Here is a 17,651-nt window from a genome sequence, read left to right as displayed (position 1 = left end):
TCCAATCCCCACTCTATATATACTCCCTCTGCCATTTGTCTTTGTTGGTCATTGTAAAGATTACTTGTTTTCCTGAGAGGAATCTCTCCTACTATTTCCTGAGTATATTATATTTTACACTTTGGGATCGCCCTGTGCCTTTTTGTTTATGGAGATATATTTTGAGCACAACAGCATTTAGGTTTCATCCAGCTTTGATCTATGGTGCTTAAATAAATTCAGTAGTTCTAAACCTGCGACTGCCTCCTGCCTACTCCTCTCTACACCAGTGATAGAATGACCGACCCAAGAAAACAGGAAGCAGCAGGATATCCCGACCTCTCGGCTGTAGGAGCAAAGCTCCACCACCACGACTCGTGCCTGGAGCGCCTCGGGACTGCCATGGACTACGTGCCTCGGACCTACACCAGTGACAATGCCTGACCTTCATGTCTTAAAGAAAGAATGGACTGTTTTTCTTTGCTTATTTGAGCTGTTCTTGCCATAATATGGACTTGGTCTTTTACCAAATAGGGCTACCTTCTGTATATCACCCCTACTTTGTCACAACGCAACTGATCGACTCAAATGCATTAAGAAGGATTAACACATTAACTTTTAAGGCACACCTGTTACAGTTTCTCAGTCGCTTTGGTGCATTTTTTTAGATCGAAAGTGCAATTCTTGATACTACTTGTACAAATTCAAAATCATCTAGTCACTTGTGCACATCATTAAAGCAATTTCTTATTCCTTTGAACAAATTGCAATTGATAATGTACAAAAAAAGTGTCAGCTTTTTTCCACATTATCAATTGCTCATGTCATGTTGATCAAAATATAGTAGATGGTTCTCTGTTGAATAGTCTTACCCCTCAAAACATCTAGGCATTAGTTCCTTGCAAATCAAATCAAATGTATTTATATAGCCCTTCGTACATCAGCTGATATCCCAAAGTGCTGTACAGAAACCCAGCTTAAAACCCCAAACAGCAAGCAATGCAAGTGTAGAAGCACGGTGGATAGGAAAAACTCCCTAGAAAGGCCAAAACCTAGGAAGAAATTTAGAGAGGAACCAGGCTATGTGGGGTGGCCAGTCCTCTTCTGGCTGTGCCGGGTGGAGATTATAACAGAACATGGCCAAGATGTTCAAATGTTCATAAATGACCAGCATGGTCGAATAATAAGGCAGAACAGTTGAAACTGGAGCAGCAGCACGGCCAGGTGGACTGGGGACAGCAAGGAGTCATCATGTCAGGTAATCCTGGGGCATGGTCCTAGGGCTCAGGTCCTCAGAGAGAGAAAGAAAGAAAGAGAGAATTAGAGAGAGCACACTTAAATTCACACAGGACACCGAATAGGACAGGAGAAGTACTCCAGATATAACAAACTGACCCTAGCCCCCCGACACAAACTACTGCAGAATAAATACTGGAGGCTGAGACAGGAGGGGTCAGGAGACACTGTGGCCCCATCCGAGGACACCCCCGGACAGGGCCAAACAGGAAGGATATAACCCCACCCACTTTGCCAAAGCACAGCCCCCACACCACTAGAAGAATATCTTCAACCACCAACTTACCATCCAGAGACAAGGCTGAGTATAGCCCACAAAGATCTCCGCTACGGCACAACCCAAGGGGGGGCGCCAACCCAGACAGGATGACCACATCAGTGAATCAACCCACTCAGGTGACGCACCCCTTCCAGGGACGGTATGAGAGAGCCCCAGTAAGCCAGTGACTCCAGCCCCTGTAATAGGGTTAGAGGCAGAGAATCCCAGTGGGAAAGAGGGGAACCGGCCAGGCAGAGACAGCAAGGGCAGTTCGTTGCTCCAGAGCCTTTCCGTTCACCTTCCCACTCCTGGGCCAGACTACACTCAATCATATGACCCACTGAAGAGATAAGTCTTCAGTAAAGACTTAAAGGTTGAGACCGAGTTTGCGTCTCTGACATGGGTAGGCAGACCGTTCCATAAAAATGGAGCTCTATAGGAGAAAGCCCTGCCTCCAGCTGTTTGCTTAGAAATTCTAGGGACAATTAGGAGGCCTGCGTCTTGTGACCGTAGCGTACGTGTAGGTATGTACGGCAGGACCAAATCAGAGAGATAGGTTGGAGCAAGCCCACGTAATGCTTTGTAGGTTAGCAGTAAAACCTTGAAATCAGCCCTTGCTTTGACAGGAAGCCAGTGTAGGGAGGCTAGCACTGGAGTAATATGATCAAATGTTTTGGTTCTAGTCAGGATTCTAGCAGCCGTATTTAGCACTAACTGAAGTTTATTTAGTGCTTTATCCGGGTAGCCGGAAAGTAGAGCATTGCAGTAGCCTAACCTAGAAGTGACAAAAGCATGGATTAATTTTTCTGCATCATTTTTGGACAGAAATTTTCTGATTTTTGCAATGTTACGTAGATGGAAAAAAGCTGTCCTTGAAATGGCCTTGATATGTTCTTCAAAAGAGAGATCAGGGTCCAGAGTAACGCCGAGGTCCTTCACAGTTTTATTTGAGACGACTGTACAACCATTAAGATTAAGATTAATTGTCAGATTCAACAGAAAATCTCTTGGGACCTAGAACAAGCATCTCTGTTTTGTCCGAGTTTAAAAGTAGAAAGTTTGCAGCCATCCACTTCCTTATGTCTGAAACACATGCTTCTAGCGATGGCAATTTTGGGGCTTCACCATGTTTCATTGAAATGTACAGATGTGTGTCATCCATCCGCATAGCAGTGAAAGTTAACATTATGTTTTCGAATGACATCCCCAAGAGGTAAAATATATAGTGAAAACAATAGTGGTCCTAAAACGGTACCTTGAGGAACACCGAAATTTACAGTTGATTTGTCAGAGGACAAACCATTCACAGAGACAAACTGATATCTTTCCGACAGATAAGATCTAAACCAGGCCAGAACTTGTCCGTGTAGGCCAATTTGTGTTTCCAATCTCTCCAAAAGAATGTGGTGATCGATGGAATCAAAAGCAGCACTAAGGTCTAGGAGCACGAGAACAGATGCAGAGCCTCGGTCTGATGCCATTAAAAGGTAATTTACCACCTTCACAAGTGCAGTCTCAGTGCTATGATGGGGTCTAAAACCAGACTGAAGCATTTCGTATACATTGTTTGTCTTCAGGAAGGCAGTGAGTTGCTGCGCAACAGCCTTTTCTAAAATTTTTGAGAGGAATTGAAGATTCGATATAGGCCGATCGTTTTTTATATTCTCTGGGTCAAGGTTTGGCTTTTTCAAGAGAGGCTTTATTACTGCCACTTTTAGTGAGTTTGGTACACATCCGGTGGATAGAGAGCCGTTTATTATGTTCAACATAGGAGGGCCAAGCACAGGAAGCAGCTCTTTCAGTAGTTTAGTTGGAATAGGGTCCAGTATGCAGCTTGAATGTTTAGAGGCCATGATGATTTTCATCATTGTGTCAAGGGATGTAGTACTAAAACACTTGAGCGTCTCTCTTGATCCTAGGTCCTGGCAGAGTTGTGCAGACTCAGGACAACTGAGCTTTGAAGGAATACGCAGATTTAAAGAGGAGTCCGTAATTTGCTTTCTAATAACCATGATCTTTTCCTCAAAGAAGTTCATGAATTTATCACTGCTAAAGTGAAAGCCATCCTCTCTTGGGGAATGCTGCTTTTTAGTTAGCTTTGCGACAGTATCAAAAAGGAATTTCGGATTGTTCTTATTTTCCTCAATTAAGTTAGAAAAATAGGATGATCGAGCAGCAGTAAGGTCTCTTCGGTACTGCACGGTACTGTCTTTCCAAGCTAGTCGGAAGACTTCCAGTTTGGTGTGGCGCCATTTCCGTTCCAATTTTCTAGAAGCTTGCTTCAGAGCTCGGGTATTTTCTGTGTACCATGGAGCTAGTTTCTTATGAGAAATGTTATTAGTTTTTAGGGGTGCAACTGCATCTAGGGTATTGCGCAAGGTTAAATTGAGTTCCTCAGTTAGGTGGTTAACTGATTTTTGTCCTCTGGCGTCCTTGGGTAGACAGAGGGAATCTGGAAGGACATCAAGGAATCTTTGTGTTGTCTGTGAATTTATAGCACGACTTTTGATGTTCCTTGGTTGGGGTCTGAGCAGATTATTTGTTGCAATTGCAAACGTAATAAAATGGTGGTCCGATAGTCCAGGATTATGAGGAAAAACATTAAGATCCAGAACATTTATTCCATGGGACAAAACTAGGTCCAGAGTATGACTGTGACAGTGAGTGGGTCCAGAGACATGTTGGACAAAACCCACTGAGACGATGATGGCACCGAAAGCCTTTTGGAGTGGGTCTGTGGACTTTTCCATGTGAATATTAAAGTCACCAAAGATTAGAATATTATCTGCTATGACTACGAGGTCCGATAGGAATTCAGGGAACTCAATGAGGAACGCTGTATATGGCCCAGGAGGCCTGTAAACAGTAGCTATAAAAAGTGATTGAGTAGGTTGCATAGATTTCATGACTAGAAGCTCAAAAGACGAAAACGTCATTTTTTTTTTTTGTAAATTGAAATTTGCTATCGTAAATGTTAGCAACACCTCCGCCTTTGCGGGATGCACGGGGGATATGGTCACTAGTGTAGCTAGGAGGTGAGGCCTCATTTAACACAGTAAATTCATCAGGCTTAAGCCATGTTTCAGTCAGGCCAATCACATCAAGATTATGATCAGTGATTAGTTCATTGACTATAATTGCCTTTGAAGTAAGGGATCTAACATTAAGTAGCCCTATTTTGAGATGTCAGGTATCATGATCTCTTTCAATAATGACAGGAATGGAGTTGGTCTTTATCCTAGTGAGATTGCTAAGGCGTTTTGTTTAGTTTTGCCCAACCTAGGTCGAGGCACAGACACGGTCTCAATGGTGATAGCTGAGCTGACTACACTGACTGTGCTAGTGGCAGACTCCACTATGCTGGCAGGCTGGTTAACAGCCTGCTGCCTGGCCTGCACCCTTACATAAGCCTTTACATGCAAAATTGTTGAACTATTTGTCATAAACTGTCAAGTATAGTTTTACACATTTCTATTAGACCTTTTGTACAAAAACGTGAATTGATGAATCGTGCAGGTGAAATTCACCCTCACTCATGAAGGAATGTAAAGTGTTTGTTCAACCAACAATCAACCAGTTGTCTAAATTGCTCAAAGGTGTAGCTCATGAAGAATCAATTGGCAAGCATATATAGACAGACCACAACCCAGAGCTGCAATTTTCCAATAATGGATGGACCAGGAAACGAACAGGGTCAACAGCCAAGAGGAGGAGGAGGAGGAGGAGGAGGAGGAGGAGGAGGAAGAGGAAGAAGAGGAGCAAGGATGTGTGGTGGAAAGCAAAACAGAGGAAGAGGCAGAAGAGGACATAGGTGCATATCTGATGACATAAGGGCCACTATTGTAGACCATGTTGTCAATCATGGCCTTACAATGGCTGAGGCTGGTCGAAGGGTGCAGCTGAATATTGGGAGATCAACCGTGTACTCAATAGTTCAAACGTTTCGGAGAGAGAACAGGTATGTCCACCAATGTACAGTGCACTGTTACTGTATATAAGCAGTATACTGTATACTTCCTACAATGCTTCATATTACAGTAGTCCACTTGTATTTCACAGCATACAGAAATATACTCTATACAGATACATACTGCACCTTACATGCACCCACCTGTATGTTTTACAGTAAAATGTGTGTTCGCATAGTTCTTGCCTACGTGAAAGTGTGCCATGCATCGCTGCATTTTTCCCCACATAGGACTGCAAGATTACCTCAAACCGGTGGCAGAGGATGCCTTTTCACACCTCAACAGGAGGAGGCTATTTGCACCATGAACTAAGGAGCTACGGTACCAGTATGTACAGGTAAAACATATATCTATGTAACTAATTTACAGCAACATTTTATAGTGATACATAGTACAGTAAGCATAAACTGCAACAACTTTCCATTGCTGTGGAAGGAACATGCAATATATGTACATTTTATGTCACTCTTCCTCACCAAAACAAATTCAACTGTGTTCTGGGATATAACGTATAATGGAGTTGGACTCAAGTGAACCCTCTCACAATTTTGTATACGTGGATGAGGCTGGCTTCAACCTGACCAAATGCAGAAGGCGTGGTCGGACTATCATCGGTCACAGAGCTACTGTGGATCTGCCAGGCCAACGGGGAGGAAATATCACCATGTGTGCTGCTATTTCGGAGCATGGTGTCCTAACCCATATCCCCCTTATAGGGCCATACAACACCCAGCATCTACTCAACTTTTTAGAGACTCTCTACAGGGCTCTCATCCCTGATGATGATAGGGGTCTGTTTAGAGAGGATTTGCCAAAGTATGTGGTCAATTGTGATAATGTGAGTTTCCATCGATCAAACATCATAAGGCAATGGTTTGTGACCCACCCGAGGATGCTCATAGAATTCCTCCCACCTTATTCACCATTCCTTAACCCAATTGAGGAGTTATTTTCAGCATGGAGGTGGAAGGTGTACGATCGTCAGCCACACACAGATGACCCTGCTGGATGCAATGGATGCAGCATGTGAGGACATCACAGTAGACGCCTGCAGAGGATGGATAAGGCATTACAAAAGATTCTTTCCACGTTGCATTGGAAGGGAAAATATCCGGTGTGATGTGGATGAGAATATGTGGGCCGACAGACAGGAACGTCTGGATGTGTAGAGACAGCACAACTGTGCTGCGGTTAAAGTTGTGCCTTAGGGGTGGTTTCCTGTGTTTCTTTCTAATTTAGTTTTTTTTCCTTTGTGCCCCTTGGGTTGTCCAGTCTCTTTCAATCAATAACCCACATACGTATGTAAATAGTACTGTAAATAGTACTGTTGAAATTGATATATGCCATAGAAGTGCAGCCTTGTGCATTTTCAATACAGTAACTGTCATCCAAACTGTAGCCTAAGTTTACATCAGGTAATACTGTCAAAGTACACAGTTACATTGACAACATGCCTAAACATTTTGACGACCTTGTTCGTGAACAATGACTCAATGACTTATCATTCTGATGACACTGACATGATCATTGGCATGAATATTTACTTTTGAGAGATGTACTAATGATTTTTAGTGACTGACTAGCTTTAGAAACATATCTATTGTATATTGCAGTTTGTACAAATTGTTCTGAGAAATGCACTTGTTATTTTGCACATGTTAGGGATGATGTGAAAAATGCACCAAAGCGACTGAGAAACTGTAATTAAAATCCATTGCAGGTGTCTACCTCATGAAGCTGGTTGAGAGATTGCAAAGATGTGTGCAAAGATGTCATCAAGGCAAAGGGTGGCTACTTTGAAGAATCTCAAATAACACATGTTGATTTGTTCAACACTTTATGGGTTACAGATTCCATGTGTTATTTCAGAGTGTTGATGTCTTCACTATTATTCTGCAATGTAGAAAATAGTAAAAATAAAGTAACCCTGGAATGAGTAGGTGTGTCCAAACGTTTAACTGGTACTGTATGCCGTGTTAATGAAATCTTGGAGAGTGACTAACAAAATCAATGCCCCCCCCCCCCCCCCCCCCCCTAGACTGATTTACCAATCGAAACATTGTTAGATAATATGGTTAATTCCATCTGGACAAGAGGAATAACTATGTAAGAATGCTGTTCATTGACTACAGCTCAGCATTCAACACTATAGTACCCTCCAAGCTCATCATTAAGCTGGAGGCCCTGGGTCTCAACCCCACCCTGTGCAATTGGGTCCTGGACTTTGATGGGCTGCCCCCAGGTGGTGAAGGTAGGAAACATCTCCACTTCACTGACCCTCAACATTGGGGCCCCACCGGGGTGGGTGCTCAGCTCCCTCCTGTACTCCCTGTTCACCCATGACTGTGTGGCCATGCACACCTCCATCTCAATCATCAAGTTTGCAGATGACACAATAGTAGTGGGCTTGATTACCAACAACGACATGACAGGGAGGAGGTGAGGGCACTCGGAGTGTGGTGTCAGGAAAACAACCTCACTCAACATCAACAAAACAAAGGAGAGGAACGTGGACTTCAGGAAACAGCAGAGGGAGCACCCCCCTATCCACATTGAAAGGACAGTAGTGAAGAAGGTGGAAAGTTTAAGTTCCTCGGCGTACACAGCACAGACAAACTGAAATGGTCAACACACACAGACAGGAGGCTGAAGAAATTTGTCGTCACCTAAACCCTGACAAACTTTTACAGATGCACAATTGAGAGCATCCTGTCGGGCTGTATCACCGCCTGGTACGGCAAATGCACCCCCCTCAACCACAAGGTTCTCCAGAAGGTTGTGCGGTCGGAACAACGCATCACTGGGGGCAAACTACCTGCTCTCCAAGACACCTACAGCATCCGATATCACAGGAAGGCCAAAAAGATCATCAAGGACAACAACCACCCGAGCCACTGCCTGTTCACCCCGCTACCACCCAGAAGGCGAGGTCAGTACAGGTGCATCAAAGCTGGGACCGAAAAACAGCTTCTACCTCAAGGCCATCAGACTGCTAAACAGCAATCACTAACTCAGATATGCTGCTGCCTACATAGAGACTCAAATCACTGGCCACTTTACAATGCCACTTTAATAATGTTTACATATCTTACATTACTCATCTCATATGTATATACTGTACCTTATACCATCTTTGCACCTTGCCTATGCTGCTCGGCCATCGTTCATCCATATATTTATATGTACATATTCTTATTTCATCCCTTTAGATGTATGTGTGGATGGGGAATTGTTAGATTGCTTGTTATATATTACTGCACTGACGAAACTAGAAGCACAAGCATTTCGCTACACTCGCATTAACATCTGCTAACCATGTGTATGTGACCAATAAAATTTGATTTGATTGTCAGAGACCGACCTAATAAGAGAAACTGCTGATGCACAACCACATTTCGAAATTGCACTTTGTGTATTCTACTCTTCTAACTCTCAACAATAAGTTGAGACCTCAACTAAGGGAAACCTTATGCCTGTAGCCGGCCCTCGCATTTGCAAATGTGTTTTTTGTTGTTGCTAAAATATATTAACAAAATTAGCATAGACCTAAACTATATATTTCACTGCATACGTTATTTTTGCCAAACAAAACTAGAATATCTAGGCAATGACACACAGCAAGAGGGAGCTGAACGAGTCCGCTATTAGGTGTAGGTTCATTTAATGAAAAGGCGCCATATCAAATCCACAGGGATCACCTGCCTCCTGTGTAATCATATAGGGAGTCAAAATATATCTGCATTTCAGCTAGGGCCAGCTCAGTTGAAATGGAAAAAGTTTAAGATTACTATTTTTGGGACAAGAGACAATGCTATTTCTCAGTAAACAAATTATCAACTGACTTTCAGCAAGCTTACAGGGAAGGGTACTCAACATGCATGGCACTTACATAAATGACTGATGATTGGCTGAAATAAATTGATAATGTTCTGTTATACTTCAGTGTAGCTTTTGACATTATCGATCATAATCTGCTTCTGGAAAAACGTGTTTTATGGCTTTACATCTCCTGCTATAGCGTGGATCGAGAGTTCTGTCTAACAGAAATGTCACGTTCGTCATAAGGATTGGACCAAGGCACAGCGTGGTCTGCGTACATTCTTATTTATTTAAAGAATGAACACTGAACAAAATAACAAAACTAAATGTGACGCTATACAAATGAGTGCTGACAGGCAACTACACATAGACAAGATCCCACACCAGAAAGTGGGCAACAGTGCTGCCTAAATATGATCCCCAATCAGAGACAACAATAAACAGCTGTCTCTGATTGGGAACCATATCAGGCCAACATAGAAATACAAAAGCCCATAGACCTACAACAACCCTAGACAAACAAAACCCTAAACATACAAAACCCTAGACATACAACACTCGAGTACCCACCCTAGTCACACCCTGACCTAACCAAAATATATAGAAAAGCAGAGTTATCTAAGGTCAGGGTGTGACAAGAAAGCAGAGGGTGTTTTTTAATGGAAGCCTCTCCAACATTATCCAGGTAGATTCTGACATTCCCTATGTTTTTTCAATCATTACTAATGACCTGGCGCTGAGTAAAGCCTGTGTCTATGAATTCTGATGACACAACATCATACACATCAGCTACCACAGCATGTGAAATCACTGCAACACTTAAAACAAAGACCTGCAGTCAGTTTAAGAATTAGTGGCAAGTAATAAGCTAGTCCTAAATATTTCAAAGACTAAAAGCATTGTATTTGGGACAAATCATTAATGAAACCCTAAACCTCAACTAAATATTGTAATGAATGGAAAGTGAGCAAGTTGAGGAAGGAAAGGAAAGGGGATACCTAGTCAGTTACACAACTGAGGCATTCAACCAAAATGTGTCTTCCGCATTTAACTCAATCAGAGACTAAAGTGCTTGGTGTACCCCTGATTTGTAAACTGTCATGGTGTGAACATATTGATGCAACGGTAGCTAAGATCAAAGCAAATTTGTCACATGCGCTGAATACAACAGGTGTAGACTTTACAGTGAAATGCTAACTTACGAGCCCCTAACAGACAGTGCTGTTTCAAAAAATACGGATAAGAATAAGAGAAAAGTAACAAGTAATTAAAGAGGAGCATTAAAAAAGAACAATATACACAGGGGGGTGCCGGTACAGAGTCAATGTGCGGGGGCACCGGTTAGTTGAGGTAATATGTACATGTAGGTTGAGTTAATTGGAGTGACTATGCATAGATGACAAAAGAGAGTGGCAGTGGTGTGGAGAGGGGAGCTGGGCAATGTGAATAGTCGGGGTAGTCATTTGACTAGATGTTCAGGAGTCTTACGGCTTGGGGGTAGAAGCTGTTTAGAAGCCTCTTGGACCTAGACTTCGTGCTCTGGTACTGCTTGCCGTGTGGTAGCAGAGAGAACAGTCTATGCTGGGGTGGCTGGAGTCGTTGACAATTTTTAGGGCCTTCCCCTGACACCGCCTGGTATAGAGGTCCTGGATGGCAGGAAGCTTTGCCACAGTGATGTACTGGGCCGTACGCACTACCCTCTGTAGTGCCTTGCGGAGGCAGAGCAGTTGCCATACCAGGCAGTGATGCAAAAAGTCAGGATGCTCTCGATGTTGCAGCTGTAGAAAATTTTGAGGATCTGAGGACACATGCCAAATCTTTTCAGTCTCCTGAAGGGGAATAGGTTTTGTCGTGCCCGCTTCACGACTGTCATTGTGTGCTTGGACCATGTTAGTTTGTTGGTGATGTGGACACCAAGGAACTTGAAGCTCTCAACCTGCTCCACTGCAGCCCCTTCAATGAGAATGGGGACGTGCGCAGTCCTCTTTTTCCTGTCGTCCACAATCATCTCCTTTGATTTGGACATGTTGAGGGAGAGGTTGTTGTCCTGGCACCACACGGCCAGGTCTCTGACCTCCTTATGGGCTGTCTTGTCGTTGTCAGTGATCAGGCCTACCACTGTGTCATCGACAAATTTAATGATGGTGTTGGAGTCGTGCCTGGCCGTGCAGTCATGAGTGAACAGGGAGTACAGGAGAGGGCTGAGCACGCACCCCCGAGGGGCCCGTCTTGAGGATCAGCGAGGCGGATGTGTTGTTGCCTACCCTTACCACCTGGGGGCGGTCCGTCAGGAAGTCCAGGATCACGTTGCAGAGAGAGGTGTTTAGTCCCAGGGTTCTTAGCTTATTGATGAGCTTTGAGGGCACTATGGTGTTGAACGCTGAGCTGTAGTCAATGAATAGCATTCTCACATAGGTGTTCCTTTTGTCCAGGTGGGAAAGGGCAGTGTGGAGTGCAATAGCGACTGCATCTGTGGATCTGTTGGGGCGGTATGCAAATTGGAGTGGGTCTAGGGTTTCTGAGATTATGGTGGTGGTTTGAGCCATGACCAGCCTTTCAAAGGTTGGTAGTCATTTAGACAGGTTACCTTAGTGTTCTTGGGCACAGGTACTATGGAGGTCTGCTTAAAACATGTTGGTATTACAGACTCGGACAGGGAGAGGTTGAAAATGTCAGTGAAGACACTTGCTAGTTGGTCAGCACATGCTCGCAGTACACATCCTGGTAATCCATCTGGCCCAGCAGCCTTGTAAATGTTGACCTGTCTAAAGGTCTAACCCACATCGGCTGCGGAAAGCGTGATCACACAGTCTTCCGGTACAGCTGTTGCTCTCATGGATGTTTGTGTTATTTGCCTCTTAGCTTGTCCGGTAGGTTCGTGTCACTGGGCAGTTCTCGGCTGTGCTTCCCTTTATCATCTGTAATGGTTTGCAGGCCCTGCCACATCTGACTAGCGTCAGAGCCGGTGTGGTATGACTCGATCGTAGTCCTGCATTGGCGCTTTGCCTGTTTGATGGTTCGTCTGAGGGTATAGACAGATTTATTATAAGCTTCCGGGTTAGAGTCCCGCTCCTTGAAAGTGGCAGCTCTAGCCTTTAGCTCAGTGTGAATGCTGCCTATAATGGGGAGAGGTCAGCCCGTGATAAAGCACTGTTCTGCTTTCTTGACATTGCTATCAACAAAACAAGTCCTACAGGCCCTAGTTTTGTCGCACCTGGACTACTGCCCAGTTATATGGTCAAGTGCCACAAAAAAAGGACATATGCAAATTACAGTTGGCCCAGAACAGAGCAGCATGGCTGGCCCTTAAATGTACACGGAGAGTTAACATCAATGACATGCATGTCAATTTCTCACGGCTCAAAGTAGAAGAGAGAATGCATCACTACTTGTCTTTGCGAGTGGTATTCACATGCTGAAAGCATCGAGCTGTCTGTTCAAATGACTAGCACTGCACTGAACTTTATTCCACATCAAGTAGCTCATGCAAGCAGTAAAATCATGTAAAAAAACAGATAAACCTACACCTTATGGAAAAATGCGTACTATGACGACACACACGTACACACACATCCATACGCACACACCCGCCAGCACACGCACTCTACACACACGTAAGTATGGTGGTATTAGAAATGTTGCATTTTAGGTGTAATAATATTATACGTACTGTTTTATAAAATGTTTTATTTTTGCATTAATTGGTTTGGACCTCAGGAAGACTAGCTGCTGATCCTTAAAACATAATCAACAGGGGAACATTGCACTCTCCCAGAGGTGTGGTTGGCTCGTAAAACCGGTGAATCCAGATAAACAACAAGGTGTGATTGGTCTGCACTCAAAAGAGATATAACAACAGAGGCAGTGGGGGTTAACTTAAACCCTCATGCATGATAAAAACACGTTGGACTGTACACTGGAGTGCATCATGGAGCACAGTGGATCTTACCGGACTCTGTCCCCAGTAATGCGTCTGCAGATATATAACAAAAGTTTGAATTATACAACCAATTTTTCTAAGCCTATAGTTATCAGAGGCCTGTGAAGTAGGTCTCAGCGAGATTACATACCCCCATAGTTGGTATAATATCAAGGATAAGGACTGTGATTTTTATTTTAAAAGGACATCTGAACCCTCTAAACCTATAAAGCTTAAAAAAGGATTCTATAGAACTGTAAAAGAGGATTATCTTTGAGTTGAACGGCCTCCTAACACTGATCCAAATGAAAATACTATTGAACTACAACCCTATTCAGAAACGTGTACAACTATCCGGGGATGATGAAGGAGCTATAAAGACCAGTGGTAATTTAGCCTACATGTTGGGGATGAATCCCAATAAATGGGTATATTTATGTACAGTATATATATATATATATATATATATCTATATATATACATAATAAAGACAAATTAAAATGGTTATGGTACACAACCACCATCTCGATCCTAACCGATATGTCTTATATTATGTTGATCAAGTGGGTAATGGATTACCCGGTTATCATGGAACCCCTACCATGTATGGTTCGGGGATAGGTGGTATATTTCGTAACCTCTTTAGGATGGTTTTACCATTTATGAAGAAAGGCCTTAGCATAGCCAAACCTCATTTAAAATCATCAGCCAAAAATATAGTAAGTGGTGGTGGCTGATGCTATGACTAGACGTGTGTCATCAGATCCTGAACATCAAGAAGGCTCAGGTCTTATGATGTCTCGAATACCAAAGAAGAGACCTCTGGGGTTAAGGCATAGGCCACCACTTAAAATGCGGAGGTTAAACGTGAAATGAAACTCAGTAAGTCAAAGACAAAGTAAAGTGAGGAGGTCTCGAACAAAAACTGCAAAAAGAATACTCAGAAGCATTTTCTAAAAAGAACAAACAACATGGCTCTTTTACACCGTATGTCATCTGAAGCTATAAAGACAGAGCTCGATCTTTTCACGGCCCCCTTAACCCAATTTTCAATAGATAGCACCACTCTATGCCGTTACAGACAATGGACCTATAGAGTTTTTCATCCCAGGCCATGGTGACAACCACCTGGACCTCAACAGCACCTTATTACATTTACGTCTCAAAGTGACCAAAAGAGATGGTACCAATATTGCAAATGATGCCAAGGTCAGCCTCATTAATTACCCCTTGGCGACCATCTTCTCCCAGGTGGATGTGAATTTGGGTGAACGCCTTATGAGTCAAAGCAGTACCAGCTATCCAAAGCAGTGCCAGCTATCCGATCCTGGAATGTTTACTAAACTACTCCGAAGACACTTTGAAGACACAATTCAGCGCTGGGCTGTTTAGCAAGGATACTGCAGGAGCATCTATGAAAGCCATAGACCCCATGACGGGTGAAAACAAAGGATTGGAGGCTCGTGCCCGCTACTGTGTGAATCTCGAGAGTTTCATCTGCTAGGGCCTATACACACTGACATTTTCCTTCAAGAACATTTACTCTCAAATTCGGTTGATTTTAGGATAAAATTAACAAGGGCCAAGGATGAGTTTTGTCTGATGTCTGCCCAAGACGGTGACTAGTTTAAAGGTGTTGGGGGCTACGCTTTTTATTCAATAAGTGTCTATCTCCAGCAGTTTGTCTGGGTAATTTGCAGGCTTTGATGAAAGGAAATGCCCTTTACACTCTCCAAAGAATTACCATGAAAACATTCAGCATACCTGGGGGCAGTAGAATCTGCAGTCAAGAAAACCTGTTTTTAGGCCCATTACCCCACTACATTGTTATAGGCATGGTTAATCACACCTCTAATACAAGCAGCTTACATTTAAAAAACATTTGTTTTCAGCATTTCAATGCAGAGTATGTAGCTCTCTGTCAGGACAGACCTTAGGTCCCAGCTAAGGCTTTCCAACCACAATTTAATAACAACATATCTGTGCGAGAATTTGACAATCTATTCCTGGCTACCGGGAGGAATCTAAAATATCTCTCTTTACCTATCGACAGAAATTATTTTACAGAGGGTTACACATTATATGCTTTCAATTTATCACACCTAAATGTCAATTTATCACACCTATGGCACCACACAATATTGTCAGGTTTCTGAGATAATACATCTTCAGAATTATCTAAAATACTTTTTACAAAACAAGTTTTACCGCTATTGGATGGGCCTGCGAATAAGGCCGAAAATGGTAGTTGCAACCTGGGATCAAAACCTTCTACAGCAGCCGTTTATATCTTGAGGGTTAAAAGACACACAGGGTTTGTAACATAAAGTCAGTAACCAAAGGGCAAGGTGGTCCCGTCAGGTAAAAGCAATCTCTTGTTATAGACTACCCAGAATATTTTAGTAAGTGGGGCATTACGTAGATGGAACCCCTTTGTATCAAACTTTTTGTAGGAGTTCAACATTTCTAATACACTATTCCGGTCATTTATGAACCCCTAAGTGTGTGATTGATTCCAAGTTTATACGCAGGGCATTTTCATAGTTTTGTGTCACGCCTTTGGCTTTTTTTTAGTCCTAAAAGCTTTTGGGGCCACAGGATGACCACTCTATGATATGATCACCATCTTCCAGTTCACTTGTTAAACCACCCAGATAGTTGCTAAGTGGGGGGTTCCAATCACCCTGTTTGCTTACATAGACCACAGAGTCTGTGTCGTGGTAAAGAACCATCCTCTGCTGCTCCTCCATGAGTGTATATAGTTCAAGTTGCCCATAGGGCGTGGTAAAAGCTGCAAGAAACACATTTACATTACCAGAGGGTAGAACCCACTTCTTGTTACGTCTCCATTGCACCAGGGCTTACGTATGTCTTGACTCAAGAACGAGAAATGTGACATTTCATATTGGTCTGAAAAAACTAATTCTATAAATTCTTTGGGATCTTTAATGATTGATGTTGTTAACATTTGACGTCTTTGGCCATTTTTCCCCCAAAGCACATTCAAAAATAATTTCAATACATTTATTTTGGTTTTGTTGACCTCTATTCTGTCAGGGTCAAGATGTATGCCTTCTTTTTCATGATAGTCCTGAATGTATCTGTCTTTGCTCTTTTGGTCTGTGACTGATGCAGGATACCCAGAAGCCATTTGCTTGCATCTCAAGAAAGTCTTGATGTACTCTTTAAAAAGAGTGTCTGATTTCCTGGGAAAGTTCCACACTTCGAAGATTTTGGCCACATGATACACCTTCTCTATAGCCTTAGAGAATTCAATGGTGACCCATATGCCAGTCAAGGCTCTTTCTTGATCTGAATGATCACAGGGCTTTTCCTGGTTGTTGTTTTCACTGCAGGTGTGACAAAGGGGAAAGAAAACTTCAGCAAGACTGGAATCGTGCAGATTTGTCTTTGTGAATGCCGCATGAATCAAGACGTACAAGGTTGTCCTGGAAGAAAACTTGCTTCCTTCTGCTCTGACAATGTTCCCCAACTCTGAGGATTGGTTTTTGCAGAAGGACAATGCTCCATGCCACACAACTTTCCAACTTAATTTAAAAAAAATCCTCAATAGTGGTAGAGATTACCTCTGGGAGCCAACTCCAAAGAGACCATATTCAAGCCCTCCATCCCCCAGTCATTCAAACGTAGGAACTGGTTCCTCCAGGCTCCACACCCACCCCCGCCCGGCCATCTAGAGGTGTGAAGAGGACAGCCCACAAGTGGAGGAGGGCCAGTTCACCAGTTGCAACCACCGAGGTAGAGGACCGTTGGCACACTGTGTTAGAGGATAATGTGGAGCCACTTCCATCAACAGTTCGACCTAAAAGGCAGCCAGGACCTCAGCTGGACATGACTGGAAAGTACAGCCCCTTCGTCTTTGTGTGTAAACGTACATGTTTTATTACCATAGCATTTTTTGTATGTTCTCTATAGTTATGTACTTGAAAACATCAATTCAGTGACTCGCTCCTGCAGGCTCATGCTCTACAGCATCCGTAGAGTATGAACTTACCTCACACGGGAAGCGGCACAGGTCCTAATCCAGGCACTTGTCCTCTTCCGTCTGGACTATTGCAATTCTTATCCGGGAATGCTGCAGCCTGCCTGGTGTTCAACATTCCCAAGTTCTCTCATGTCACCCCACTCCTCTGCACACTCCACTGGCTTCCAGTCGAAGCTCGCATCCACTACAAGACCATGGTACCTGCCTACGGAACAGCAAGAGCATTTGCCCCTTCCAACCTTCAGTCTATGCTCAAACCCTACACCCTAACCCGGGCACTGTTCTGCCTTCTCAGGTCTATTGACCCTCCCACCCCTACGGGAGGGCAGCTCCTGCTGAGCTCAGTTCTATGATTAAACAATCAAGGCCTATAAACACTTGTTGGACAATAATTGTAAAAATGAA

Source organism: Oncorhynchus mykiss, chromosome 5, assembly GCF_013265735.2.
Source record: "Oncorhynchus mykiss isolate Arlee chromosome 5, USDA_OmykA_1.1, whole genome shotgun sequence".
Taxonomy (NCBI): Eukaryota; Metazoa; Chordata; class Actinopteri; order Salmoniformes; family Salmonidae; genus Oncorhynchus; species Oncorhynchus mykiss.
Note: the sequence above shows the minus strand (reverse complement) of the source record.